The sequence below is a fragment of the Aphelocoma coerulescens genome, chromosome 7, assembly GCF_041296385.1.
Source record: "Aphelocoma coerulescens isolate FSJ_1873_10779 chromosome 7, UR_Acoe_1.0, whole genome shotgun sequence".
In the NCBI taxonomy this organism is placed as follows: Eukaryota; Metazoa; Chordata; class Aves; order Passeriformes; family Corvidae; genus Aphelocoma; species Aphelocoma coerulescens.
In genome coordinates this window covers 1337588-1363943 of record NC_091021.1, presented here as the reverse complement: position 1 = coordinate 1363943, position 26356 = coordinate 1337588, and the positions used below count along the sequence as shown (strand labels likewise).

The following is a 26356-nucleotide window of genomic DNA, read 5'->3' as shown; positions in this document are numbered from 1 at the left end:
TCCCTCTTTACACTCCAGCTGGGAAGGAGGGGATACTGCCCCTAGCCAGGGCTTCCTGCCTTCCTGGCAGGAGCGTTTTCTGTGAGGTGTTGAGATCATTTAGAGCGTGTCCATGCATACATAAGCTGCTGGCAATTCCCATTTCACCCTTTAATGAGCTTGGTTTCCAGGAGTGTTTTTGCCACCCAGTTATTGCACCAGTTAAAATGGACCTCTGCAATCCCCAGACTTGGTTCCCTGTATGGCACAGAATCACAGGATAGTTTAGGTTGGAAAAGACCTCCAAGATCATTGAGTCCATCCTTGGCACCACGCAAGAAATGCTATGACTTTGAAATACAAGTCAGTGATGCTGTTGTGGTGGTAGAGATCGAGTCCCAGAGTGGTTTGGGTTGGAAGGGACCTTAAAGACCATCTGGTTCCAACCAGGGAGTGTTTGATGTTAGCTCCCATGGGCAGACAGCTTGTTGTCACATGTAAACTCTCTGTTTTGGGTGGTGTCATCCCTGCTGGTTTTCCAGTAACTCACAACAAAAAAAAGTGGGACAAAACTACCCTGAAATTTTACATGTTAAACTTGACTAGGAGTTCCCAATTCAGGGCCAGCTTTGCTGCCTGTCACTTCTCAGCCAAGGTGATAAAATGCCCTCGGACGAGGAGGATTTCAAAAGCTTTCTTTGCAGCGGTAATTGAGGGAACCTGGATTCTGCAGATTCTGAGCAGCCTGAAATGAGTCTGGAAATCACGTTTGCTGTGGTTTGCAGCAGGTTTCTGAGGGATGTCGTGAAGGAAGGAGCAAAACCGAGCATCCCTGGTGTTGGAAATAACGTAACTTTTAAAGGTTTTGGTTTTATTTCCCTAGTCAGGCTTGGTTCGCCTTTGCCCTGGGGAGAGGAATTTTGAGTTTTTTTCAGGGGACACCAAAAGATAGACAAAAGATAACAGCCATCAACCAACATCACCCCACATCACCCCCAGGTGTTGCCCCCTGGCGTGACTGGAGACACCTGGTTCCAAAAAGACTGATAAGGAGATCAAGGAGTGAGGACCGAATTAGCGAAGGAATCCGTGGCCAGTAAGAAACCAAATATTAGAAAAACTGTGTAATTTGGGACCAATGAAGCAGGAACTGCTTTGAGGTTTGGTTTTTTTTGGTGTATAAATCTGCAGAAAACCTGATTCTCTATCATTTCAAATATAGTGTCAGAGGGTTTTGATTTTCCTCCTGAATTTCAGTGACACTGGCACTCGTGGTGTCCTTTTAAATGATTTAGCACCAAAATTTTGTTGTCTCCTGGGGACCTCAAGGCCAGGTTGGACAAGGTTTGGAGCAGCCTGGTCTAGTGGAAGGTGTCCCTGCCCGTGGAACAAGAAGAGCTTTAAGGTCCTTTCCAACCCAAACCATTCTGGGGTTCTGGGATATGATTCCATGACTTGGGATGAGACTGATGTGGCCACCACCCTAGAGAGTGACCCCCTCTAACCCATGGAGCTGGAGGTGCTTTTCCACTTGCCAAATCCCTCTTTAATGCTCTGCCTTGCTACTCGAATTAGAGCTTTATATTAAGCACACTGCTTTTTAATTAGCAACAATAACCACTGCCTTGTAAACGAATTATTTTGCCTAATAACAAAACACTTGCCAGGAAGTGTCCGCTTTTTCCAGTGGCTCGAGCTTGCCCCTGGCTTTCCTGCTGCTTCCTTTCAAAGCTGACAGCCCTGGGTGGCTTCGGAGAGGCTTTTCCTGGGAAGGGTTGCTGTCACACTGCTCCCAGGAGTTGCTCCTCCGAGCTACCACGACTCAGAGCACTCCCCAAAGGCTTTGCTCAGACCTTTTCACGCAGCTCACACCCCGTAGCTGTGGGGTGTTTCAAATATGCATAAGCTGTTGCTGTGCTTCTGGACTATTTATTTCCTACTTGGCTGTCTGGTTTGTGATGGATTTTTTTTTTTCCTTTGTTCTCTTTATTTTTTAAAATTTATTTGGAGGGTTTTTGTTTCATTCGGAGAGAAATTCTCATTGGGAAAGTGCAAGTGGAGAGCGGAGCTGAATTTCAATTCTGGCTTGGGTGATCTAACCTGGCTGGGCTCGAGGCTGTGTCAACAGATTGAAAAGCACTAATTGAGACCTCTGTAGTTAGAAAAACATACCCTGGGAGACTTTTCAGGATCTTTTCCTGTATTTTAACAGCAATGCACCTTGTAGGAATAACTGCAAGACACCCTAGACTGAAAATAAGAGGTAAAAGCTTTGTTATGTTACCAAAATAGCAGCTGGGAGTGTTTGCTGAGGGTTGTCAAGGAGGGAGGGTCCAACGCACGGCAGATCCTTGCTTCAGGTTGTCAGCTCAGCTCTGGCCCTGCCTGTCGTTCTGTGCTGGTACCTCTGCTGAGCTTCCCTCGAGCGTCAAGAAGATGCCAAATGGGCGGTTTTAGCTTATTCACTGAACCCCCTAGGAAGAGGATTTCTTTCTTTATTTATTTTTTCCATTTGTATTTTTATTTGCACCTTTCCCGTGTCTTCCAGCACCAGAGCTCACACCGTGGGGTGGGGGGGGTTGGGAATTGAAATGCAAAACTCAGAGCTCTGTGCAAGCGTTTGAACTGCTCGGGACATCTGTTAGTGCCATGGGCAGGCTCTGGAACAGACAGTGCTGCTGACAGCAGGCAGGAGAAGATCTGTCTGGACAGTGCTAATCACAGTCTCTGGCAGGCTGGCTGTTGGGAGCCAGGCACAGATGGCTCCCTGTTCTGCACCCGCTGCCTTCAAGCCGTTGTAGCTCGCTGGTATTTTGTGAATCTATCTCGTCTTAGCACATTTCGTGGCTTGTGCTCGCACCAGGCAAGGCTGCTGGAGTTTTCCTCTGCGGTGACACCGAGCTGGCTGCTCAGGTTTGAGTCCCCCACTGCACTTCCTGCCATGCTGGGCCAGGATTTGTTTCTTGGTGTCACCAAAAATTTGGTTCAGCTGGTGGCCAGCATCTCCTGCTGTTTAAACGGCTTTCACCTGAAGGGGTTAACAAGAGAAACAGATCACTCTAGGCTTGAGTAGTACTTCTGTATCTCCTTTCATCCCAATCAGAAGATCACTGGGAACTTGATTAGGAGGAAATGTGATGCAGATCATTGATGAAAATACCCTGTAAGAGCTTTGCATCTGGAAACCATCCGGGAAACGCCATTGTTCACCGACAGCTGATTAACAGAAACTCTTTACACGGTCATTAACATACCTGGCTGAGGCCTCGCTAATTATCAGCCGAGTTAATGCTTCCATCGGGGTGACAAGGGGGACAAGTCAGACCTCATTTCCATCGGGGTGACAAGGGGGACAAGTCAGACCTCATTTCCAGCCGCTCCGGTGACAGAAATGCAGCCCTGAAGGTCACCCCGCAGCTGTGGGGATGTTGCTCTCACTTAGAGCCCCCCTGCTGCTGGGACCCAAAGCGGACTGTGAAGACCTCAGTTCCCGCAGAACTCCCACACCTTTGGTCCCCAGGTTTATTTCAGCTGTTGGGAGAGAACATCTCCTGTCCTTTATCGCTTCCCAGGTGGAAGCAGCGTGGTTTTAGCCCAAAGGCTGCTCTTTGAACACGCAGAAGCGTGGAATCCCAGGCCGGTTTGGCTTGGAAGGGACCTTAGAGAGCATCTAGCTCCGACGAACGCAGACAAATAACTTGCTGATGCCTGTGTGCTAAGTGATGGATACTGGGGCAGGTGTGCCCGTGCAGGGGCTCTCCTGAAGGTCCCGGTGAAGGTCCCAGGTGTTTCCAATGGATTCTCCACGAGGCACAGCTGGGCCCATCAGCCACAGGTGGGGCAGCTCTGCAGAAATGGTATTTAAGGAAGGGCAAAGGCAGCAGTAGGGGCTGCTGGAGAAAAAGCTGCTGTCGGTGAAAGAGTTTGTGGGTGCTGGTTGGGCTGGAAGGCTCGGTTTAAAGCCAGTTCCTCCAGGAGCAGGGGTGATTGGGAGCGCTGTTCTGTGGAGGATGATCCTCTTCATCACCTCCAAAGTGCTGCTCTGCCTTTGCCGAGGTAGGTCTGTGTGCATGCGAAATGAAATTAAGTCGAGAGGCTCTGCTTGCTGATTAAAATCAGTGTCTCTCAATAATTGCGGTGTTAAATGCTGCCTGTGCCCTGCGGAGCTGCCGGGTGATGTTTTCCCTGAGTTCAGCACTTAATGGGGTTCTTGGGGGCGAGTGTAACCCTGTGCTTGAGCGGGGCTGACTCACTGTCTGAACCCTGGGGCTGTGGCGCGGTGTTGCTTTTAGTCCTTGTTTCACAGTCCGGCTGAGCAGCAGAAAATATCCCTCCTGCTTAAAAGATGGGGAAATTCAGTGACAAATTTCTTAGTGGAGCGCTGTGTAACAAGCCCAGTACCCTGCCAGGACCCCAGCAGAGCTCCTTCCTGTGCTCCAGATTCATGTTTCACCCGATTATGCCCTTCAGCACTTCTTGGTGCGGTGAATGCTCTGCTAAGATGCTTGGAGAACCTTAAGGATTCTCCCAGCTTTGTAATTGTTCCGGAGCAGGGGAGGGATAGCTCCTGGAAAAGGATGTGGGTTATTTAATAGCACGGCGTTTTCTCGTTTGAAAGCGCTGCTTTTGCAGGCAATTACACTGTGCTAGCAGAACAAATTTCAGTGAACAGTTGATAAAATTCATAATTAATGAGCTTTGGCTACCACAACGCTGATTCCGTTCAAAAATAAGCTCGCATTCCATGCTTGCTTTTCCAAATGCATCTGCCGCTAGTGGAATCAAATGTCATTCAGACGTGTGTAGCCTAGGGGAGGCAGTACATTCCTCAGCTGTTTAGTACCTGTCCCAGTCTGTTTGCAGGGGTGTGTTGATTTTGGCCTTCTGGGTGAAAAGTAGGAAGACAGAAAAACTTTCTCCTCCGTTCTCTTCAGAACGCTGTCTGTAGGGAAGATGAATTTGTATGGGATGAACGCTGGGAGTGTGAAATGGATGGAGATGGCTGAGTGAGCTGGCTGTGCTCTCTGATATCCCTGCTTCCCCCTCGTTGTTCTCCTCTTCCCCTGGAGGAAACATCCCAAGACTTGTTCCGTGGCTTGCCTGGGGACATCTCTTGGCCAGATTACAGTGCAAGTGATGGGCTTGGAGGGTGAGAAAGGAGCCATTGGGGGTGGTGGTTGTGCTTCTTCAAGCCGGTGCTGCAAAGCTCCTGGCAGCTATTATAGATATTTATGGAGATATCAATGTACCCGTGTTGCCTCTTTCTCCCCAAAGCAACCTTTATTCTTCTTTTTGTCCCCACAATTTGTCTCCATTTGTCCCCACAAATGGAGAAAGCTGGGCTGGGATAGAGGGAGTTGGAATGAGATACAGTGTTTAATGTGTTGGTCTCTTCCAGCCCGGCGTGTTCTGTGATTGTTCAGGCTGGCATCCGTGGATTAATTACCTGCAGAGCATTATTAATCAGCCCTGGCTACTCAGGTAACCAGGAGAATGCTCACGAAACAATTAAAGCTGAGAAAAGGTGATTTGGGGAAGCTTAATTGGTGAAAAAGAAGGAAGCCTCAGCAGCCAGCTGAAGTAGGTTAAGAATGGAGGTGTGATTTGATGCTCACACCTGACAAGCCAGAGCCAGGGGTTATAATCATCAAGCCAGCCTTAGATTAGCTCTGCCCGGGCAGAGAGGCTGTAATTTATGATTTTTCACCTAATTGAGTGAGATGGGGTGAGAATGCATCCCCCGGGGATGTGTCCTGTCAGGGAGGCCAGAGTGTTTTCCCTCTTCCCAGACCCAGGACACTGTCTCGTAGGAAATTTAATACATGTCTAAGGAGGCTTAACTTTTCTAATAAACCCCCCCTCAGTTTTTCCCCCTACTGTGTTTCCTGCAAATGCTTGACCTGCTGTTGGTTTAAGAGAAGCTGGCTGTGAATTTTGTGTAGCTGCCCCTAAATCCGGGTGCTGGGTGGGTGCAGGTATCAGCTGATGCTGTGAAGGCATCCACGGTCACTTAATTGCTGTAACTGAGCCAAAGTGGGGTCAGGCCAGGCCAGGCAGCTGTGTTCTCATGGCTGGGAGGTCCTGGGGCATCCCATGTGGAACAGGGAAGGGGTGGCTGGCTACAAGCCCTGTTGGCAGTAAGAAACCCAGCTCTATGTGGGAGCAGAAGTGGAAAAGTGATGCTGGTTTGGAGTTTTTAAAGACTTTTTAAACTTCTAGGTGCTGGAACTAGGTTATCTTTAAGGTTGCTTGCAGCCTAAACCATTCCATAACATCCTGCTTTGGGATGGCAAACAAACCTCATTGCTCTGAAACCTAAGAAGAAAGATGCTTTTGGGTTTTGTTTTTTTTTTTCTTTAAATTCACCTGCTTTTATTTTGCTTTTCAAATTTTCCTTTTCACCTGGTTTTTTTTTGTTTGTGGTTTTTTTTTTTTTTTAACTGCAAGAGCTTTAAGCAGTCTCTCAGGTGGAGTGTGCAGCGTGGGTATGAGCACTCAGTACCTCCCACAGATTTTTTTGGCTTGTGGGCAAAGGGTTTAATATTTCCTTTAGTATCCCAGTCCCTTTATAGCCTAATGCAGCTTGCAGGGCATGAAAGAAAATCCAGCTCTGTAGCAGAATTCAAAGGGGGAATAACAAATCGTGGTCTGTTTCAAATAATTAAAGCACGCAGATATTTAGTGATCTATCAAGGGGAATGAGGGAGTAATGAGACACTCTGTCCAATTTGTTTTAGAGCTGGAGTTGGAGCACTCTGGTATAAAATTATAACCTCTGTATTAATCACAAGAATGTTCACTGTATCTAGGTCAAATCCACACATGAACCTCCACAAAACTTTTGCTTCATTCAGCTTTTTCATGATTATCTTTACTTTCAGGTGCCTTAGGGGAGGTAAAATACCTTTGATTTTAAAGGGGGGGGAAAGGGGGCATTTTTTATCCAGTTTCTCTTTAGCTTCTCCTTCCTGCCTCATTTTTTAAAGCAGAAAGGTTTTTTCCTTTTAAAAAGGGGGGAAGAAAAGGTTTGTTTTATGTATGTTTCTCACTGGAGGTGGCTCAAACTCAGCCAGTTCTATTGTGGCTCTGAAGCAGCCATAAAATTTCATTACAGCTTTTCCACAGAAACCAATTTGAGTGTCCGAGGCTCGGTCTTGTGGTTTAAAGATCTCTCTCTAGAATTGCTGTGTGCCTCTTTCCCATCCCTGCGTGGCTGCCAGGTTCAGTTCACGTCTACCAAAGTATTTCTTTTGGGACTGAAACCAATTAAAACTGCAATGAATTAGAGGCTCTGCCTTTGGGTTAGCTCTAAATCTTGGCTTTGTGTGCACGAGCATCCCACTCTGCAGGTGACTGTGCTCTTTCTCAGTCTGATTTATACAGAGAATGATGAAGAGGGAGCTCTGTGGCATCCAATAGCCTATTTTTAGCTGAAAATCTGAAGGGTGGTAGTGTTTTTAGGGTGTTGGTGTGCTTTTTTTTCTTCCTTCTTTCCCCCCCCCCCCTCCGTGGTAAATACTGAAAGAATATAATTCACTTTTAGCTCCTCTTTTCTCCTTTTATGTTAAAGCTCTTAATATCAGATTGCTCTGGAAATGTAATATCTCCTCAGCTTTGAGGCACTAGGAATAGTTCCTGCCTTGGATTTGGCAGCACTCCACCCGTGTGACTTGCAGTGTAATGTACATATTGTTACCCCAAAATTACCAAAAATACCCAGAGAGGGTCACATGCTCCTCAGCGTGTTCATGGCTGGGTTTTACTGAGCCATACCCAAGGCCTAGGGCTGCATTTTACATTTCTGCCACGTGCCAGCCAAAAGTACTTGGAGCTGTGGGGCTGAGCTGGCATCATTTGGGAGCACGCATCCTATTTCCAAGTAATTCCAGCTCACACCTGGATGGTTTGGAAGGACCTTAAAGCTCATTTCATTCCATGGGCAGGGACACCTCCCACTGTGCCAGGCTGCTCCAAGCCCCAATGTCCAGCCTGGCCTTGGGCACTGCCAGGGATCCAGGGGCAGCCCCAGCTGCTCTGGGCACCCTGTGCCAGGGCCTCCCACCCTCCCAGGGAACAATTCCTGCCCAATCTCCCATCCATCCCTGCCCTCTGGCAGTGGGAAGCCATTCCCTGTGTCCTCTCCCTCCATGCTTTGTCCCCAGTCCCTCTGCAGCTCTCCTGGAGCCCCTTTAGGCCCTGCAAGGGGCTCTGAGCTCTTCCTGGAGCTTCTCTCCTCCAGGTGAGCACCCCCAGCTGTCCCAGCCTGGCTCCAGAGCAGAGGGGCTCTGCTCATGTTAAACCACTGGCCTAAAATCTTTTTTTCTTTTTGAGAGTGCAGTTTGATGCAGAATGAAAATCCATCTTGACTTGTATTAACCTAGGTTGCTGCAGTTGCTGACCAGTGCCATGAGGCCTGATCCTTTCCCCCTCGAATCACCCTCCTGTCCTGTCCCTGAGGGATTGCTCATGTCTCTGAGGGATTCATCCTCTCCTCTGGAGCCAGCAGCATGAGAGCACTGACACCACGGCAGGACTGTTGTGACTGCTCCATTTATCTCCTGAAGGCTTGATTAAACTCGAGAGGGCTCTGGTGAAATTGCTGCCTGTTCCCTCACATAATTGCAAGCAAAAACTGCTCGTGGAGAGCCTGACACAGCCCTGGCCTTGCCACAGCTGCTGCCCTGCCTTGCTGGGTCACACAAGTGGTACTTGGTGCTCATCCCTTGGCTGTCCCACATGTCCCTGCTGGGCTGCTTCACCTGCTCATGGTGAGGAATTCTTTGCTTTTCTCACCTGCCAGGTGCAGGTTGGGCTGCTCACCTTTCCCCCTGGGCAGCCTTTGATCAGAACAGGCCCTTCTGACAGCCGTAGTCTGAATAAAGAACTTTGTCTCTCCGCCTTTCCATTCTGATTTTGCTTTCCCTGGAGATTTGCACTCTCACCATCACCAAGAAAGCACATTTATTTTTGAATGTGTAGCTAAGCTGGCAGCAATGTAACACCTTTTCAGCTCTCGCTTGGTGTAACTGGAAGAATAAATAGCTCCTTTCTCTTTCTAGTCTTGGGAATAGTTGAGCTTCCCGTGACTTTCCAGTAAAAGTTGATTTAGAGGGAGTTGGAGCCACGTGTTGCTTGCATCTGACCCGAGGAGATTTTTATTGCTCTGGAGTGATAACTACCGAGGGGAAATTGAAACCCTCAGTGCCATGGATGCAAGGCAGAGCTTGGCTTCCACAGGGAAACCGAGGATTTGGGAGATGGGAATGGCCACGAGTGGCTTTATGAAGTACAGCAGGCAAGGAAGGAGCAGCAACCTGCTGCTCTCAAAGGGCTTTGTCGTGCTGGAGGAGCAGGAACAGATGTGCTCATGGGGGCTGTTCATCAATGGGAGAGAAACTGGAGCTTGGATGTCCTGTCTGGGACTTGCCTGAGACAGGGGCTGGGCCCTGGTAGCTGGAACTTTATGTGACTGTGGTTAATGAGGTAAAAAACAGAGCAGTTGGGTTGGAAGAGAGGTGCCAAAATGTGTTTCCGTCCTGCAGGAAGATGGTTCAAAGTTTAAATGCTCAAGAGTTGGGGATCCAGCAAGTCACCCCTTTCAGAACTTCCAGTCTGTGCAGCCCCATCCCTTTCCCTGAAGGCACCAAATTCCCTAATTAATTCCCTGGAGGGCAATTAATGGTGTAAGGCTGGAAAGGCAGCAATCCCCTCTGCCTGAGCCATTCCATGTGGACCGCCTCCGCTTGCTGAAACAGGAGACAACCTGCCCTTTTGACTGCACTTCCTAGCAGTTTTCTGGGAATTTTTTTTCCACCCCCCCCCTTTCTCTGGCCTCCCACGTGGAAAATAATCCTTTCAACATGCAGATGGCAGCTCCCTTCACGGAGGGGCAGGCATGTGCAGAAGGCTGAATTTTTGCTTTATTCATAGAGCGTGTGTGCGTGTTGCTCGCAGGGTGTTACTCTCAGTATTATGTTAAAAATAGCTGGTGCTAAGCTTCTAATTCTTAACCTTTTTTTTTTGCTCAAGCTCCTGATTTCAGAGGCATTTGTGATTTATGCTGTAAAACTTCCCTGTGGTTGAGAGAGCTGGTTTAATTTTCCATGAAATATCTACAACTTGCTCATAAAACTGGGTTCTGATGGTTAAAAACATGAAAATGCTTGGGTGGTTTTTTTTTTTTTTGTCAATCTGCCACAGTAGGCACTGGATTGCCGTGTCCTGGTGCCTAAACCCACAGGATTCATAGAACATCTTGAGTTGGAAGGGATCCACAAGGATCATTGAGTCCAGCTTTAGTTAGTCTGGAGTGAGCAGCAGTGCTGTTACTGTGGAACTGAACGTTCTGGTTGTGAGTGGGAGAAGTAAAATCCTCCAGTGCAGCTGAAAGATGGCATCAGTGGGGAGGGAAAAGTGGAGATTTTTTTTTTTAATGTCTTCTAGTATTTCTCCTGTTATTTGTGTGACACAAGTGGCCTTTTGCACAGAATCCTGCAGCCCATTTGGAAGCACTTTGGGGGTGCTGCTCTCCAGGGAGGAAGGAAAGAAACAAAAACGAGGGGTTTGTCTGAAGTCTTCCTCCTGAGTTTGGTTCCATTTTGTCTGATGATCATTAAGAGCCTCCTGCCCCTGCTTTCCCTTCTGCTGAAAGTATGGAAAACAAAAGGAATCCCCCAAAGCAAATGGCTTGGTGTGAGCTCATCACCTGGGAGTGCTGCCTCTGCACTGGCCCTGAAGGGTTTGGGTTGGGAAGGACCTTCAGAACCATGCAGTGCCAGCCCCTGCCATGGGCAGGGACACCTTCCACTATCCCAGGTTGCTCCAAGCCCTGTCCAGCCTGGCCTTGGACACTGCCAGGGATGGGGCAGACCCCTGTCTGCACATCCCTGAGGATCAGTGTGAATGGAAACCCTGTGGGTGACAACATGGAGCAAGCTGCCAGTGCTTGGCCCGTGTCCCCAGCAGGCAGCCAAGACCCCAAGGTCCCAGTGTCATGTTTGTCCTGGCTCCTGGTTCCTGGGTGGGGACACAGGACCCTCTGGAGCTGTTGTGGCTATCATGTCGATGCACGCGTGAATTCCAGCATCATCCTCCCCGCGAAGTTATTAATGAAAATCATCACCCTCATTTAGGAGCTGCCATCACTTAGTAGATTAACCTTTATCAAGCAACTTTGCTATGCCAGCTGCACAGCAAAGTAATTACTTTTAATAGAATCTGCCCTTGATTTGAAGCCACAGGGGAAGCAATTAAATTTAACAAAGGCAAAAGCCATGACTTATAAATGAAGATGGATGGCTTTTGCTATCTGTTTCATAAATTCCATTGTGTATGAGTACAAGGAAATGCTCAGCTCCTCTCATGTTTTGGGGGGTTTAAAGTGTGGTGTTAAACTCTTGATCTATGGGTGGATTGGATGCCATCAGTGCCAGCTCTGGGACTTGGCTTGGTATGGTTTACGCTTGAGTCGCAGGGGGCTTTGAACTTGAGCTCCTCAAAACCTTGACACTCGTGTTCAGCACGAGGAGTTTGCTTAATGGCTTCTTGGACCTCTGCCTCTCCTCTTAGAGAGCATTTTGCATGAAACCAAGACGTACCTTGAACTGCTTTATGTGTCTGTGAGCTTGTTCAGTTCAGGATATCCCAGTGGAAAGGGGCTGGTCCGTGTGTGTCCCATGGACCTGTATGATGGCCTTGATAAAGCATCCCAGAATGGCTTGGGTGGGAAGGGACCTTAAAGATCATTTCATTCCATGGGCAGGGACACCTCCCACTGTCCCAGGCTGCTCCAAGCCCCAATGTCCAGCCTGGCCTTGGGCACTGCCAGGGATCCAGGGGCAGCCCCAGCTGCTCTGGGCACCCTGTGCCAGGGCCTCATCACCCTCCCAGGGAGGAATTCCTTCCCAATATCCCATCCATCCCTGCCCTCTGGCAGTGGGAAGCCATTCCCTGTGTCCTGTCCCTCCATGCCTTGTCCCCAGTCCCTCTGCAGCTCTCCTGGAGCCCCTTTAGGCCCTGCAAGGGGCTCTGAGGTCTTCCTGGAGCCTTCCCTTCTCCAGGTGAGCACCCCCAGCTGTCCCAGCCTGGCTCCAGGGCAGAGGGGCTCTGCTCACATTAAAACACTGGCCTAAAATATCCTGCTGTGGGGCAGGGAGGGGCTGGGCAGCACCTCGTGGTCCTTTCCAGACCTTGATGTCATGAGCCAAAAACACAAATGTGCTTTCCTTCTTTGCTTTAAAGCTGCCGGGCTTGGCTGAGGTGCAGAGAGGGCAGACCTTCCTTTTCCATCCCTCTGGGCACTGCTGAAGCTGCTCTGCTCTCTCCTGCAGAGCCCCAAGCCTGCGGTGCCATCCCTTCACTCACCTCCGTGGCGACGCTGGGCTACCGGGAATGCTGACTCTCCAGAGCCTTCCTGGAAGTGCTTTGGCTGGGTGAGCAGTGGGATGTGCTTAGCAGGAGGAAAGGGAAAGGCAGAGGACTGCGGGCTGGGCTTTCTCACAGCTGTGAGGAGAAATCCTCTCTGTCCTGGGCTGTGTGTCAGAGCAGTTTCTCTTCCCTTTGCAGTCTGTTTGGGCTCAGAGCCCTGGCTTGGCTCCCTTCCTCCACTCCAGCTGATAGCTGCTAACCCATATCTGCTCTTTCATCAAATATCTCTGCTTGAGACTGAAATGTCTATTTTTTTTTTTTTTTGTAAAGTGGAAGGAGCCAGTGGTCTCTGACAGGCACAGAGTAGCATCAAGTGTCCCAGCAGTCTTCCTGCTGATGTTCTCTGTTTCTTGGGGCTGTTCAAGGACTCTCTGATGCCTTTTCCTGGTCTTAAAATCAAGAGTCAAACACAGTTAGAAGGGAAAAAGGGATTTTACCTTGGTATTTAAGGATCCTTAGGTGCACACATCCAGGTCTAATGCACCGAAATGCACACGGCAGTGCACCCCCCGAAAGATTGGGTATAACATTATAGGTGTTACTAATTAGCACATCTATCAAAGATTCCCCAATGAGAGGCTCAAGTGAGCCCCCTCCCCAAGGAGCCTTCTCCTGGATGGTTCTATCTTGGTTTACAGAATGTGTTCTGGAGAGGACCTTGGGGCCTGGGGCACACTGATCCCACGCTATGAAGCTTCTAGAATGTTCAATCTCCTGGCTGAACAAGCAAGTGCAAGAATGTAGGCAAAAAGCACTGAGAATACAGAAGTTGTAGAAAGGTATAACAGGGGTATAAAAGAAAAGGCAAAAAATCTTCATGGCATCATCTCCCTCGGTGTTTTCATCCTCTGTGGAGCTCTGGGGCGATCCCTGCACTCTGAGTGCTGCCCTTGAACGGCTGCTGTGCAGAAGAGCACGTGCAGTGTCACAGCCTCTGTGTCAACACATTTCCCTCTTGTGAACTGTCAGCACGAAACTCAGGATATTGCTCCCAAAGGAGGCAAATCCTTCATCTCAGCAAACTTGATTTCCCAGGGTTGTTTGGAGGAAAGGGGGTCTGGGGAGGAAGGGGTGTGCTGGGAGGGTCCCTTACTGCCACTGAGTGCCCAGAAAGGTGTGTGGAAGGCTTTGGTATGTTAACTTTTAACATATTAATTCAGCCTGGGGAAGAGAAGGCTCCAGGGGGAGGTGGAGAGGGACTGGGGACAAGGGATGGGGAGACAGGACACAGGGAATGGCTTCCCACTGCCAGAGGACAGGGATGGATGGGATATTGGGAAGGAATTGTTCCCTGGGAGGGTGGGCAGGCCCTGGCACAGGGTGCCCAGAGCAGCTGGGGCTGCCCCTGGATCCCTGGCAGTGCCCAAGGCCAGGCTGGATACTGGGGCTTGGAGCAGCCTGGGACAGTGGAAGGTGTCCCTGCCCATGGCAGGGGTGGCACTGGATGGGCTTTAAGGTCCTTTCCAACACAAACCATTCTAGGATTGTGTGAATTCAGGAGGCTGAGCTCATGCAGGATGGGATGGAGACAAGGTGACCTTTGCAGGTGTGGTGACCCATCCAAGCTCCTCTGCCATGCCTGTGCTCTGGAAAAACCCCGGTTCCCCCTGGGAGCTGATTTTTAGTCAGCGCAGCTCGTGCAGGGGAAAGTGTGACAGCTCCTGGGAATGGAGCAGCTCATGAGGAGGAAATAAGTTTCATGATTTGCTTGGAAGCTTTGATTGCTCTCCTGGGAGCTTTGCTCCACCTCTCCCCTGCTGCTGCTGGCAGATCCAGACCAGGGGCTTTGCTACCTGCATGTTCTTCCCTTCACAGTGACTCCCATCTAAGAGAGGCTGTTCCTTGGCTCTGGGTTCAGGACACAGCTTTAACATTTCTCTGGTGAAGAGATCCCGTTGGTTATGACTCTTCTGGAGGGAGGGAACAGGGCTAAGCTTTTGTACCACTGCTTTTGTCTCTGCCACAAAGCCTCCTGCGTTTCCTCTGCCAGCGTCACTGGCCTGTCCCTTTCATCCCGTGCTTTTATTCCCCTTTAGGGAGATGGACTGCGGTGGAGGGGGTGTTCTTTGACTGGTGGAGTCAGTTGTTTCAGATACAACAAAAAAAGAGAAGCATTTAAGGCTGCTTCCCCTTTCTTTTGTCGAGGAGGGTTGGTACATGCTTCTGAGCAGCTCCCCAAAGCAGCTCCAGTCTGGCAGCGAGCAGCTGCCTGTGCACGTGAGAGGCCCATTAAGATTCAGTGCTGCTTCAAGCCTCCCATTTATGCTCAAAACAGCCTTCTAAAAAGCAGGAGGAGAAAGAAAAACAACCCGACCCCAACTGCATTAGAAAGCAGCTTCCAAATTAGAATTGTTTGTTTCTCTCAGAAGAAACAGGAGCTGTTTTCCTGCATCCCTATGGAGCATCCTAATCCTGCTGCGAGTCTCTCCTGCTGCTTGGTCTGCTTGGGAAACTGGGTGGGTGGCTGGCAGGGAAGGGGTTGGAGTCACCTTACAGGCTGTCTGCAAGGCAGGAAAGGTTTAAAAGTGACGTGGCTGCAGGAAAAAGAATGCCACGGTAATAAAGATCCTCAGCTGGGGCAGTGCACTGACGTAAGAATACTGTATTTTATGTATGCAGCAGAACTTAATCTGGATTAAAAAAGAGAATAAACACGATTAAAGTCGCTCCCTCGGAATCTGGGGAGCCTTTGTGTTCGATTTGGTTTAATTGGCTTATGAAGAGCTCTCTGAAGGATGCTCGTACCCACGCTGTCTGTGGAAGCGTGTGCTCCCAGCAAGCCCTTCCCTCTGTGCTTTGGGTTTTTCCTGGGAATGGGGCAGTTCTGTTGGCCATATTATGCCGTGGAAGTGGAGAGAACTGCCCCACAGGCTGGCCCTCAGCCAGGATGCTCTAGGAGGTGAGAGGTGTGGGTCACACCTTGCCCTGCAGCTGGTTATTGAGAGTGCGGGAGTTGTTCCCAGCACCCCACAGGAGAGGTTGGAAGAGTGAGGGAAAAGGCTACAGCCCCACCAGGGAGAAGGGAAAGAGAACCCTGTGGTTGTGTTCCCTTCTGCCAGGAGAACAAGGAGGGAACAAAACACCACCTCACGCTGGCACTTGCCCTGTGATCAAAAGCACTTCTGTGTTTTAAAACAGCTCCAGGGATTTATCACTAAGGCTTCGGGATTCCCAAGGGGATTATGTGCACAAACGATGGCATTCCCTGGAGTACATAAAAGTGAAGTGGAGTTTTGGAAAGGAGATAAACCTTCTTGTCTGGGGCTCTGCCAGCTTTAACTGCTCGTGCTTTTGATCTGGGGTCTTGGGAGGGGCAAACAGCTTTTGGCCAAGGTGTACATCACCTGTAAAACCCCTAACAAAGGCAGCTTCCCTCCTGGGAATGGATTTGACAGGTAACTCCCAGAATGGAGAGGAGGAGGAGGAATGGATGCAGCAGAGCATTGAAGATGCAGCTCTCCATGGGAAATCTCCCCGGGGAGAGCAGGTGCATGGGTTTGCCTTTAAAACTCACCTTGGAGCGGTCTGTCTGCACTGCTGTGGCTCTGTCTTGGTGTCACTCTTGATTCTAAGTCACTCAGGTTTTACTAAGTTTTTTTTTTCCCCCCTCTAGAAAAGCTTTAAATGGGTCTATATTTAGAGCAGGCTGCACGCTGCTTAAAGACTCTGACAGCAAATTATGATCTTAACAGGACCCCCTGATACGTATCAGGAATCTTCCACTTCTGATGCTCCGTAGTTTGAAACTCGAAGGTGTTTGGGTTTTGGGGTTTATTTTAATTTCCCCCCCTCACCAAAGTGCTGTGACTACATTTTGGTGTAGGGCAATTGAATTTGAGACAAACTGGGCTTTCTTCAAGATGGGTTTGCTGTACAAATTGTGGTGATATTGAAAGCTGTGCAGCACTGGAGGAGTTTCACCCTTCATTCTCCTCAGATCTGTACCAGAGAGGAACCAGTGGTGGAGATGCTGTGGGTCTGAGCTGTGCCTAGTTTGGTGAGCTGGCTGAGGTGGAAGGCTGTATGAAATGTTATGGAGGAGCAAAATTCCTCCTGTCCTTAACCAGCAGCCCCCAAGGTGCTGCATCCCAGAGCTGTATCCTTGGAGTTTGTGGCATGTGAGGAGGTAGGAGCTCCTGGAGCCAGTGCTCGTGTCCTGGGAGTCTGCTCCAAAGGGCTCTGCCCTCTGCAGCTTCTCTCCTCCTTCCCCAAGGAATTGAAAGGAATTAAGGCTGGTTTCCATTTCATATCAGATTTAAGGGTTGTCCTCCGGTGCTCTGAGCTCAGGGATGAGGGTTTCTGCCAGGAATGGCAGTTCTGATGTCTCCTGTCAGCTCTCACAGGTTTCCCTGGATGCACTAAGTGTAGGGATGCTCTCCTGCCTCCCACATCTGCCTGTCTGTGTGGAAAGCTGCCTCCTTCCCCAAAAGCAGAGTCAGTGTTTTTGGTCTTTAACAGCTCCCAGATGAGCTGATTCTCCACTGAAGCTTCTCCTGTGGCAGAAGAATTTCTTTTTTTCTGTATTTTTTTTTTCCTGTGCCAGTGCTCCGACACCTGGTGTGGCCCATCATTCCAGCCCCTTATTTCCAGGGGTTTCTACAGCTTCAGCTCAGCTCTGGAGCAGCACAAGCTGAATTTTTAAGAGCTTTTCTCAGTGGCCCATTAGCTGTTTGCTACTTGGAAATAGCTGTCGAGTTAAGCTGACAACAGGCACTTCTTGCAAACGAGGGGAAGACAAAATTGATGCTTTAAGAAGCCTTGTTGTATGTGGGAAGCTTCCCCGTTGTGGGAATGTTTATCTGCTTGAGCACATTATTGCAGCTGCTGTTGCTTTTCCAGCACACGTGGAAAGCTGCAAGGATCCTTCTGCTCTCTGCTGAGTGCTTCCCTTTGCATCTGGAAGAGGGAGATGCCGTGGTGGGCAGAATTAATAGCGTCAATTGTTGAATGCTGCAGTTCTAGCACGGCACAGATTATGGCGTTTAAGTCAGTAGGATAAATATTAATTAAAATATGTGGTCTGAAAGACTTGGAAAATCAATTGCATTCCTCTAAGGAGCTTTCTTGTTGAGACTTTTTATTTTTTAATTCTTTCTAAACCTTTGCTGTGCTTGGGAAACTTCTGGGGGTTCTATGCTGCTGTATCTCAAAGCAAGTGCCCCACAGTGGTGGGGAATGGAGAGCAGTGAATTTCAGAGAGGAACTTTAACACACCTTCAATACAGCATGGGATAGTGATGTTTAAAGATGCCTCGATGGAGATGGGAATACACATTTTGTGGAGGGGAGGAGGGTTCAGGGCTCTCAGGGAATGAATTTGACTTGCTGTCTAAAGACTGTAATAAAAACTTGCCTTGTCCCCGTGGCTTTTCTGTGTTCCTGGCAGGAGGCATCAGTGGAGCTGTGTTTTTACCTGTCAGGGCCTGAGCAGCCAGGATGCTGATGATAAACTGCAAGGCTCCGGGATCTGTCTGCTGGGATTGTAAAGCACTCCCAGGATGAGCAGGGCAGCAGGGACAGTTGTTCAGCTTTCATTCTCTTTGCTGTCTTTCTGGTAAAGTCTCCATACAAAGCTGCTGCTGTCTTGGAATTGCCGCTCTTTGTCTTGAGGGTGCTGCCATAACAAAGGATGGAGTTGACTGGGAGCAAGGATGGGAAGAGCTGGTGCTCCCCCATCCCCAAAAAAAACCCCACTGAGGGAGTGTGCATGCCTCAAAACCTCCCTCTTGAAACACCTGTTGGGCTTTCCCAAGGCTCTGTCCTTCCCACTGGGACCTTTCCGACCTCTGCCCCTCCCTTCCCTCCCTTCCCTCCCTTCCCTCCCTTCCCTCCCTTCCCTCCGGTGGGTGGGCCTGTGCTTCCCGGGGGTTTTATGGAGTTCCTTGGGCTGATGTGGCTCCTGTGTTGTTACTGAGTGCACTGGGGATGTTGTGCAATTAGCTGGAAGCCGATTGCATCTCGTGGTGAGCGTCACTGTGATGAGATAATTACAGCAAGGCCCTCAAAGCCATTGGCTGAATCCTTCCTGACAGGTGCCCCTTCCTGAGGCATGTGGGATGTGCTGCCGGCTCCAGGACAGCTGGAACCTGCCTCCCAGAGATAAGATTAGGTGCTGGCTCCAAGCAGTGGTCAGAGGAAACCCTGCTCTGCTGTTTCCTTACAGCTGGACTTGTGTCTAAATAAAAGTCAAGCTTGGGGTGAGCATGTTTGTGTTCCTCCTGCCAGAGGTGCTTGAGCTTTGTCTTTGCAAAGCACTCCTGAAAACAATTCTTTAGGGAATCACAAGAATCCTGAAATTATCTGGGTTGGTGGGAACCTTAAAGCTCATCCTGTTCCACCCCCTGCCACGGGCAGGGACACCTCCCACTGTCCCAGGCTGTGCCAAGCCCCAATGTCCAGCCTGGCCTTGGGCACTGCCAGGGATCCAGGGGCAGCCCCAGCTGCTCTGGGCACCCTGTGCCAGGGCCTGCCCACCCTCCCAGGGAGGAATTCCTTCCCAATATCCAGTGGAAATCTACCCTCCTTCACCTTAAAGCCATTATGAAGGAGCAGGCCTTTCCCTGGGAGGATTGCAGTGAATACAGCTGTACAGATATCCATGCTCATCCTTTTATGGTTCTCTGGGCCTTCCACCTAAAGCTACTCTGTACCTCGAGTGTTTTTTTGTTTTTCTGTCCCCTCTCTTCACCTCCCTGCCATGGTTTGCTTTTTGTTTTGGTTGGTTTTGGCGGTTTTTTTGAACATTTAGTTAGTCAGTGGTAGCCTTAATTGCACTTCATGAGCAGCACATATTTATTATTTTCTCCTGGCTGCCCTGTTGCTGCTGCTCATGAGGCACTTGCTCATGATCTGGCATTGCTGACATCTTTAATCAGAGCTGTTACAGCCTTGACAAGCTCAGTGCACTGAATCAGCTGCCTCAAGCTTCGGGGTTTCCATGCCACAAGTCAGCTCCCAGTGACTCCGTGTTTCCACTTGAAATCCTGTGTCATCCTCTGGCTGCCCTGCAGCCTCCTGCCCAGGGCTGATCACAGAATCCCAGGATGGTTTGGGTGGGAAGGGACCTTAAAGATCATCCAGTTGTCACCCCCTACCCTGGGCTGGGACACCTTCCACTATCCCATGTGGCTCCAAGCCTTGTCCAGCCTGGCCTTGGACGCTGCCTTCCAGGGGTGGGGCAGCCCCAGCTTCTCAATGTTACTGAAACAGAATTTTAAAAAATTGAGAGGAAGAGATAAGAGCACTTTAAACAATCTTACAGCTGAAAGAAATGATCACGTTCGTGGCCGACTTGCATAAAGCAAATTGAGCAGTCAAGTGCGTGTGCAGTAACATTTTCTGCAAGTGATTAGGGTAATAAGCCTCCTCCTGTCACCAGCTCTTTATGTGAAGAGACAGCAGGTAGCGTTTCTGGAGGTGAACAATGCAGCACTGAGCCCTGGAGCTGTGTTCATGGGATCGTGAGGGACAACTGATTTTAAAAGAGAGACTCTTCTGTCTTCTCCTTTTTCTTTAAAGTTATTCCCAGGTCAGGAGGATGTTTAGGGTGCAGCTCTGAAGGTGGGGAGTTACCTGGTGGGATCCCCTAGACAACAGGAGGAGCAGAACTGCTGTCACCGAGCAAAGTCTGCAGTGAGCTTGGGACACAGTGAGGGATCCTCAGGAGTGTTGAGGCTGAGAGAGACTTCAAGAAGCCTCCAAAATCTGCTGTTCTTGGAGGGCAAATAAGTTTTCCTCTGCTCCTCTGGCAAACCCTATTCCAGGATGGCATGGATAATATGGACATGCCTGCTGGAAGTGCTTGGTTGTGAGACAGGAGATTTGGGGATGATTGATGTTCTGTGGCACTTTCCCATATGGAGAGGGCTTAGAGTTCATGTTTTTGCAACAAGTCAGTGGCTGGGCAGCATTCCAATAGGCTTCCAAAGCAAGAGAGACCAGTGTGACCAGCTCAGGGCATGCTTTTTAGGAATGGCCTTCGTGCACAGTTCACAGGAACAAACAAGTGGACAAACTTTGGGAACCAGTGTCTTCCAGAGAGATCACCCAAATGTCCCTGTGGGTGTCATCCTGCTGATCAGCTGGACATCTGTACTAGTTTGAAAACAAACCAGTGGGAGGCACCAAGTCAGAATAACAATTTAATGGGGAAATTAAAGAAAAGGGAAAAAACTAAAAGAAAACACTGGTTCAAACTGACAGAGTCAAGATACAGCCTGAGTTCCTGTTAGGCAGGGTGGTGGTAGCAGTCTGGTGGAATGGTGGCTGCAGTCCTCTGAAGTGGTGATCATGTAGAAAAAAAGGGGCTGCTCTTCCTCAGAAAGTCCAGTGGTGGCTGTGTAGCTCCTGTCCTCTGGAAATCCAGTGGAAAGGGTTGTCTCTGGTGTTCAGAGTCCCAGTTATATCCACGATGGATGCTCGGTTCCTCCCCCTGGGCGGAGCATCTCACAATGGGGTAATGAGTCATGAGGCCAAGTGTTGATTAGGCTCATTAACAGAAGATAGTCCGGAGGGAGTTATCTCTGAGTCATGCGGCAGAACAATGATGGGCCATTAACAGCAAGATAGTCTGGGGGGAGGAGGCAAGGAAACACTGCCCCACCTGATTTCAACAGCTCATGAGGATGGTAATAGAATACACTGCAACCCAGGACAACATCTGATTCCAGCTGCTGCAGGCTTGATCTCAGTTGTGCTGTGCATGGGGTGAATGTTTTTAAGCATTCCTTTGTCATTCCCGGTGCTTCTCCAGAGCCTGGCGTTGAAGAAGTCCCTGCTCATTGCAGTGTGGTTGGACTCAGTGATCTTTAAAGGTCCCTTCTACCCCAAACCATTCTAGAATTCAATTACTCCTTTGCAGCTATGGGATCCTTACCAACACCTGGGCTCAGTTTTCATGGGGATGCTCTTTCCCGTGGCTTCTTTTGGGAACCTGTGGCTACCTGGCCTTCAAAACTCACCTGCAAGGCAGGGACTATAAACCCTGAGGGAGCCACAGACACCACTGTAAAACCTTAACCTTCTCTACTGCACTACACAAGCTTGGTGCATTTATGAGGCTTAATATTTCTTTTTTGAACTTTTAATTCTCTGCCATCCAGGACTTTTGCTTTCTTTTCAAGATGTCGATTCTTTGAGCTGCTGTAGTCATCTATCCTTAAGCTCCTGCTGCTTGTGCTCACTTCTGCACCTTTAAATCAGCTGGCAAGTGTCTTTTCATAAAGCTGGAGCCTCTCTCCAGATCAGCATTATTTAGAGATTAGATACTATCTGCTGATCAGTTGACTGATAGTGTGTGGAGTGGGCTCTTTTTTTTAGCTAGAGCCAGCATTTTTCTAAAAATATTCCTACTTGAGCGTTAAGCATCAAAGGATTCCTGATCGCTGGGATTATTGAAGCATGGCACTGTGTTATCTTGCTGGGATTGCTCTCAAACTTCAGAGGGAAGCTTCAGAGTGGTAGTTGAAAAGTTGATGCTGCACGTGACGAGCTCAAAGGCTGAACCCCCTGACTGTGATGGGTTTCCCCCATCTGTCACCCTGGATTTAGTGAAAGGCTGGGAAGCTTCACATTCGAGTGGTGAATGCACGAGTCCTTCCTTCAGTGAACTGGGTTTTTGGTGGATCTCCCCCCGCTTTTGGGACAAGTCACGAGTCAGGATTAAAAAAAGATGGCTGTCCCCTTATTGTCCTGAGGTTATGCATGAAACGACTGACAAATTTTCTTAGCTAGAACGTGCTTTTAGCTGACAATTTATATCTTTGTTCCTTTGTTAGAGTGGCTTGGACAGTCTCATTTTGGGGGAATGACCTGCTTTCCTAATTCCTGGATGTGACCTTATTTGGCTCTATTTGGATATGCCTCTGTCTAGCACCCCGATCTCCTTAAAATTTTCCCTACTTAGCTTTTCCCAGTAGTTTCTGTTATCTGCACATTTAATCGTAGCTTAGTTGTGGTTATCATGAAACAGGTTAATCCCAAAATATTGGGGTGTACAATTGGGATAAATAACCCCCAGGTGTCCCCATCCCTGGAAGTGTTCAAGGCTGGGTTGGAGGGGGCTTGGAGCAACCTGGGATAGTGGAACGAGATGAGCTTTAAGGTCCCTTCCAACCCAAACCCTTCCATGATTCTGTGATTCCCTGGACATATCCCCTTCAAATGCTGATTTCCTGTTGATAATTAAACTTTGAGACCTGCTAATTAACCAATTTGAGTTTGTTTTATGGCTTATGTTAATGTGATTATAATGTAATATCAGCTGAAATGGTTGGTACCTGACTCTGTTTCTTCCCAGAGCTCTGGTGCTCAGAACAATGCAAGATCTCTCAACCCAACTCAGAAATAACATGATTTTTATAGTTTTTACCTTAATGGTTCCTAAGCCACAATGTAGACTGAGATAAGATATTGTTGGGAGACCCTTCCAGCTGTTTTTTTTTCCTCATGAAATAGATGAGGGGGGGAAAAATAAATTCAAAGAAACTGGAGCTGCTGTGGCCGGGAAAGTCACCTTTGGGAGCTTGTGATGGAGAGAGCAACAAAATGTTGGGAAATAGGACTTTGATAGAGGCTTGAGACACAGCCCTGTCAACAGTGGGGTGTTTCCCTGTGGAATTCATTGAAATGGCTGCTGGGGGTGCAAGAACTGGGAAGGGTTTATGTGATGTACCTGCTGCTGAAACAGTTCGATTGCCAAGAGGAATCCTGCGTGTTATTTGAAATGAACGGCCCCAAAACAAGTGGAAAATCCCATGACTGTTTCTTTGGAGGTGCAAAGGAACACCGAGGTTATTCCCAGGGACGCCAGCCCCGAGGAGGTGAGGTAGAAGGCAGTGCCTGTGCCTGCCTAAACCCAGGAGAAATAATTAATCTCTGGCTTATTCTTGGCATACCAGAAATAGCCTCGCTATTGCAAAGATATTCCTTAAGCTCTCGCAAAGTTGTCTGGATGTTGAATTATTGGAGCCCTCCCCCTTTCCCAATGAATATAAGCTAGGAATGATAGAACTGCTTTGCATCAAATCCCTCCTTGCTTTTCCTTCTCCCCTCCATGAAGATTACGTGTCTCACATCACTCACTCTGGGCTTTCATCCCCAGGCCTTTCCAAAGAGCCTCCCTTGAATCGTGGTATTTGTGGTTGTCTAGCACTTATTATTTTTTTTTTTTGAGGGGAAATATCCTCGCTTTGACTTTTGTTAACTTCTCATAACTTTGTTCCCTTGGCTCTGCCGGGTCTGAAATTTTTCCCCTTTGAAGGCATAAGCCGGTATTTCATTAGTTTGGCATTTGCTTTGTCTGTGCATTAAAAGATTAGTGGGATTGCTTGCTCTGAAGCAAAGGCTGCCTTCCAGTTCAGCTGTCGCTCCCGATTTCTCTGCCCAGACAAAGGTCCACGCACGGGGAAGAGGGAAGAAGCAGCTTTAGAGCCATTTTTGGTAAATTCTGCCCAAAAATAGAAAAAAAAAAATTAGATAAGACTTTGCTGGGGAAGCTTTGAAAATATCAGGATGGATGTCTGGCACTGCTCCCCTGGTGAGGGTTTAGTGGGGAAGGAGCTTAATGACTGTCCCAAAGCTCCAGGAGCAGAAGGACTGGCTGGAGATATTCCCCTTCCAGCCCACCCGTGACTGCGGGATCAAGGCACGCTGGGCACCCCCCCTTCCCACACAGGTTATGAGCACTGACTCTTGCTTATAGATTCCAATCATGCAAATGCCTCCCAGAAGGTTTCAGCCATACCAACTAGGTCAAATTTATGCTCTGTAAATGAGCAATTCCCATTTCTCTTGTTTATTACCCAGGTTTCTCGCATCAGGGTAGAGGCAATTACAGAATTTTGTCTCGTCCCTCCGTGACTTGATTAATGTTGTTCTTGACATCTTGGTTTCTTTGTGCTAAATGAATAGTCATTTGTTGTCTCTTCCCTTCCTCTTCCTTCCCCTCCCCTCTTTCTCCTTTCATTTTTGCTTCTCCTGCTGAAAATCTTCCCTTTTCCCTCTCACAGGCTCCCAGAGGAGCCCACAAACCCAGCCTGTCCCCCACAGCCCCTTTCTGTAGCAGGTTGCCTGCCTGAAACTTCCTCCTTTTTTTTTTTTTTTCGCTTTCCGGGATGCTCCACGTGGGATGTGGTAGCCCGTGGTGATTATCATGGAACCATGGAATGGTTTGGGATGCAAGGGACATTTAAGGATCCTATATCCAACCCATCCATGAGCAGGGACACCTTCCACTCAACCAATATTAGAATTCTCACTGTTGCTTGTTGCTCTTTACAACTTCCTCTGATTTTTTTTTTTTTTTAATTTTTATTTTGCTCTTTGTAACTTAACAGTGGAGGTTTTTTTGTTTTAAAATTCTAATACCTGAGCTGGCTCCTGACCCAGGTGAATTTCTGCTTTTAAAAGCTCCCCGTGGAGAAATCCTCTCTCCCTCTCTCTCTCTAAATGCACACAGGTAGTCAGAGCAGCCTTGATCTTAATGCACCACCGAATTATGACCAGAAACTAGGGCAGGCATGGAAATAGGAGCTTTGGCTCCAGCCAGGGAATGCAGAGCCCAGTTGGATGCTGCCTTGCTTTGGATGCTGGGCAGGTGTGAGTGCAGAGATGAGAAACCTGCTGAGTGATGCCTGAAGGACGTTTCTGGTCCCCCGTGGTGAGTGCAGATCAGTGATGGGCAGGGGGATGCAGATGCCTTGGTCTGGTGGTTTCCATTTCAGGATGACGACCTGAAGTGTTCCCTGTTCAGGGAAGGACAGATTTGTGAGAGAAGGGAGGTGGAAGCATTTGAATCCAAGGTGAAAGAGCCCAAAATAGCTCCTTTTAATGCATGGATGTGTCTGGGTACTGCCTGGAGGAGATGAAAAACACTGACAGATAAGGAGATCCTGGGTCCAGAGCCCTCAGGAAGGGGAGAATATCTCAGGATCCAGAGGGGACAAATCAGTTTTGCCGTTTTTCCCGTGCCAAGAATGCTTGTCAGGAGAGAAGGACCATATTTTGCTGATACCTGACCTTTTCTGCTGCTTGTTTTCCTCTCTGGGAGATGGAAGACTTAGAGAGTTCAGTGTCTCTGGCAGAAAACCAAATGAGGTGAGCCTGGGATGGTCATGTAGGTCCTGTGGGCTGAACAAACTTCTGTCCAGCCCTAAAAAAAAAGTCCTTTTAGGCATCCTTAAGATGCAGGTGAAGAGCTTGCACCCTTGAGTTTGGAATTCTGGTCCTCCACCTCAGTGGGCAGAGCTGTCCTTTTACACCATAGAAAGGCCGGTAAAGCTGCTCCTGTCCCTCCCAAGAACCTGAGACTGGGAATCTGCAAATGCTGCTGTGTCAAGGGGATTTGTGCTCTGTTCTTTCCTTCTAAAGTAGCCACATGCAAGAGATGGAGCCTTTGAAGGCCGCTCAAAGTGCGGAGTGGCTCCTTCAGTGTAAGCATCAGGAATACTTTTTGATGGAAGACTTGATAAAAACCAAGATTTTTCTCTTCTGCAAATTAATCCAGCCAGAGCAGCAGTAAGACAGTCCAACCCCAAAGTGGAAAATTGCTCTTTTCCCCTCAGACTTTGACAGATGGTGCAGATTAGTCTTAAGTTAATACAAGGCTTGTCAGCTGCCCTGGGGTTTCAACATCTGGGTGTAAATGTCAGGCACAGACAGTGAATAAGTCTAGATACCTCCTGAACTGGTTTCTTCTGAGCTAGAAACACGAATTTCAAATGTCTCTCTCCAGATATTCCACCTTTGGTTGTCCTTTTCACCAGTGGGAAAAAGTCAGTGTCTGCAATTTCTTCTTTTGTGGCCTCGTGTCCATCAGGAGGCTGGAGTCAGCATCCTGCTGCATTGCAGCTTCCCTAGAGATATCCCTGGTCCTTTCCCAACCTTGCTGCCACTGGAGAAGAGCCAACTGGTCTGACACAACCCCTTCTGTAGCTTTAAAGTCTGTTTTCTC

At 48.7% G+C, this 26356-nt stretch overlaps 1 long non-coding RNA gene across 7 annotated transcripts in view; it reads left to right on the top strand.

Moving 5' to 3' along the window:
* Positions 1-3873: 3873 nt before the first annotated feature.
* LOC138113459 (uncharacterized) overlaps positions 3874-26356 on the top strand; it is a 79086-nt gene continuing 56603 nt past the window's right edge. For all 7 annotated transcript variants that reach the window (XR_011152176.1, XR_011152173.1, XR_011152175.1 and 4 more), the window contains exon 1: positions 3874-4035. This is a non-coding gene — a long non-coding RNA (uncharacterized lncRNA). The remainder of the gene's footprint in view (positions 4036-26356) is intronic.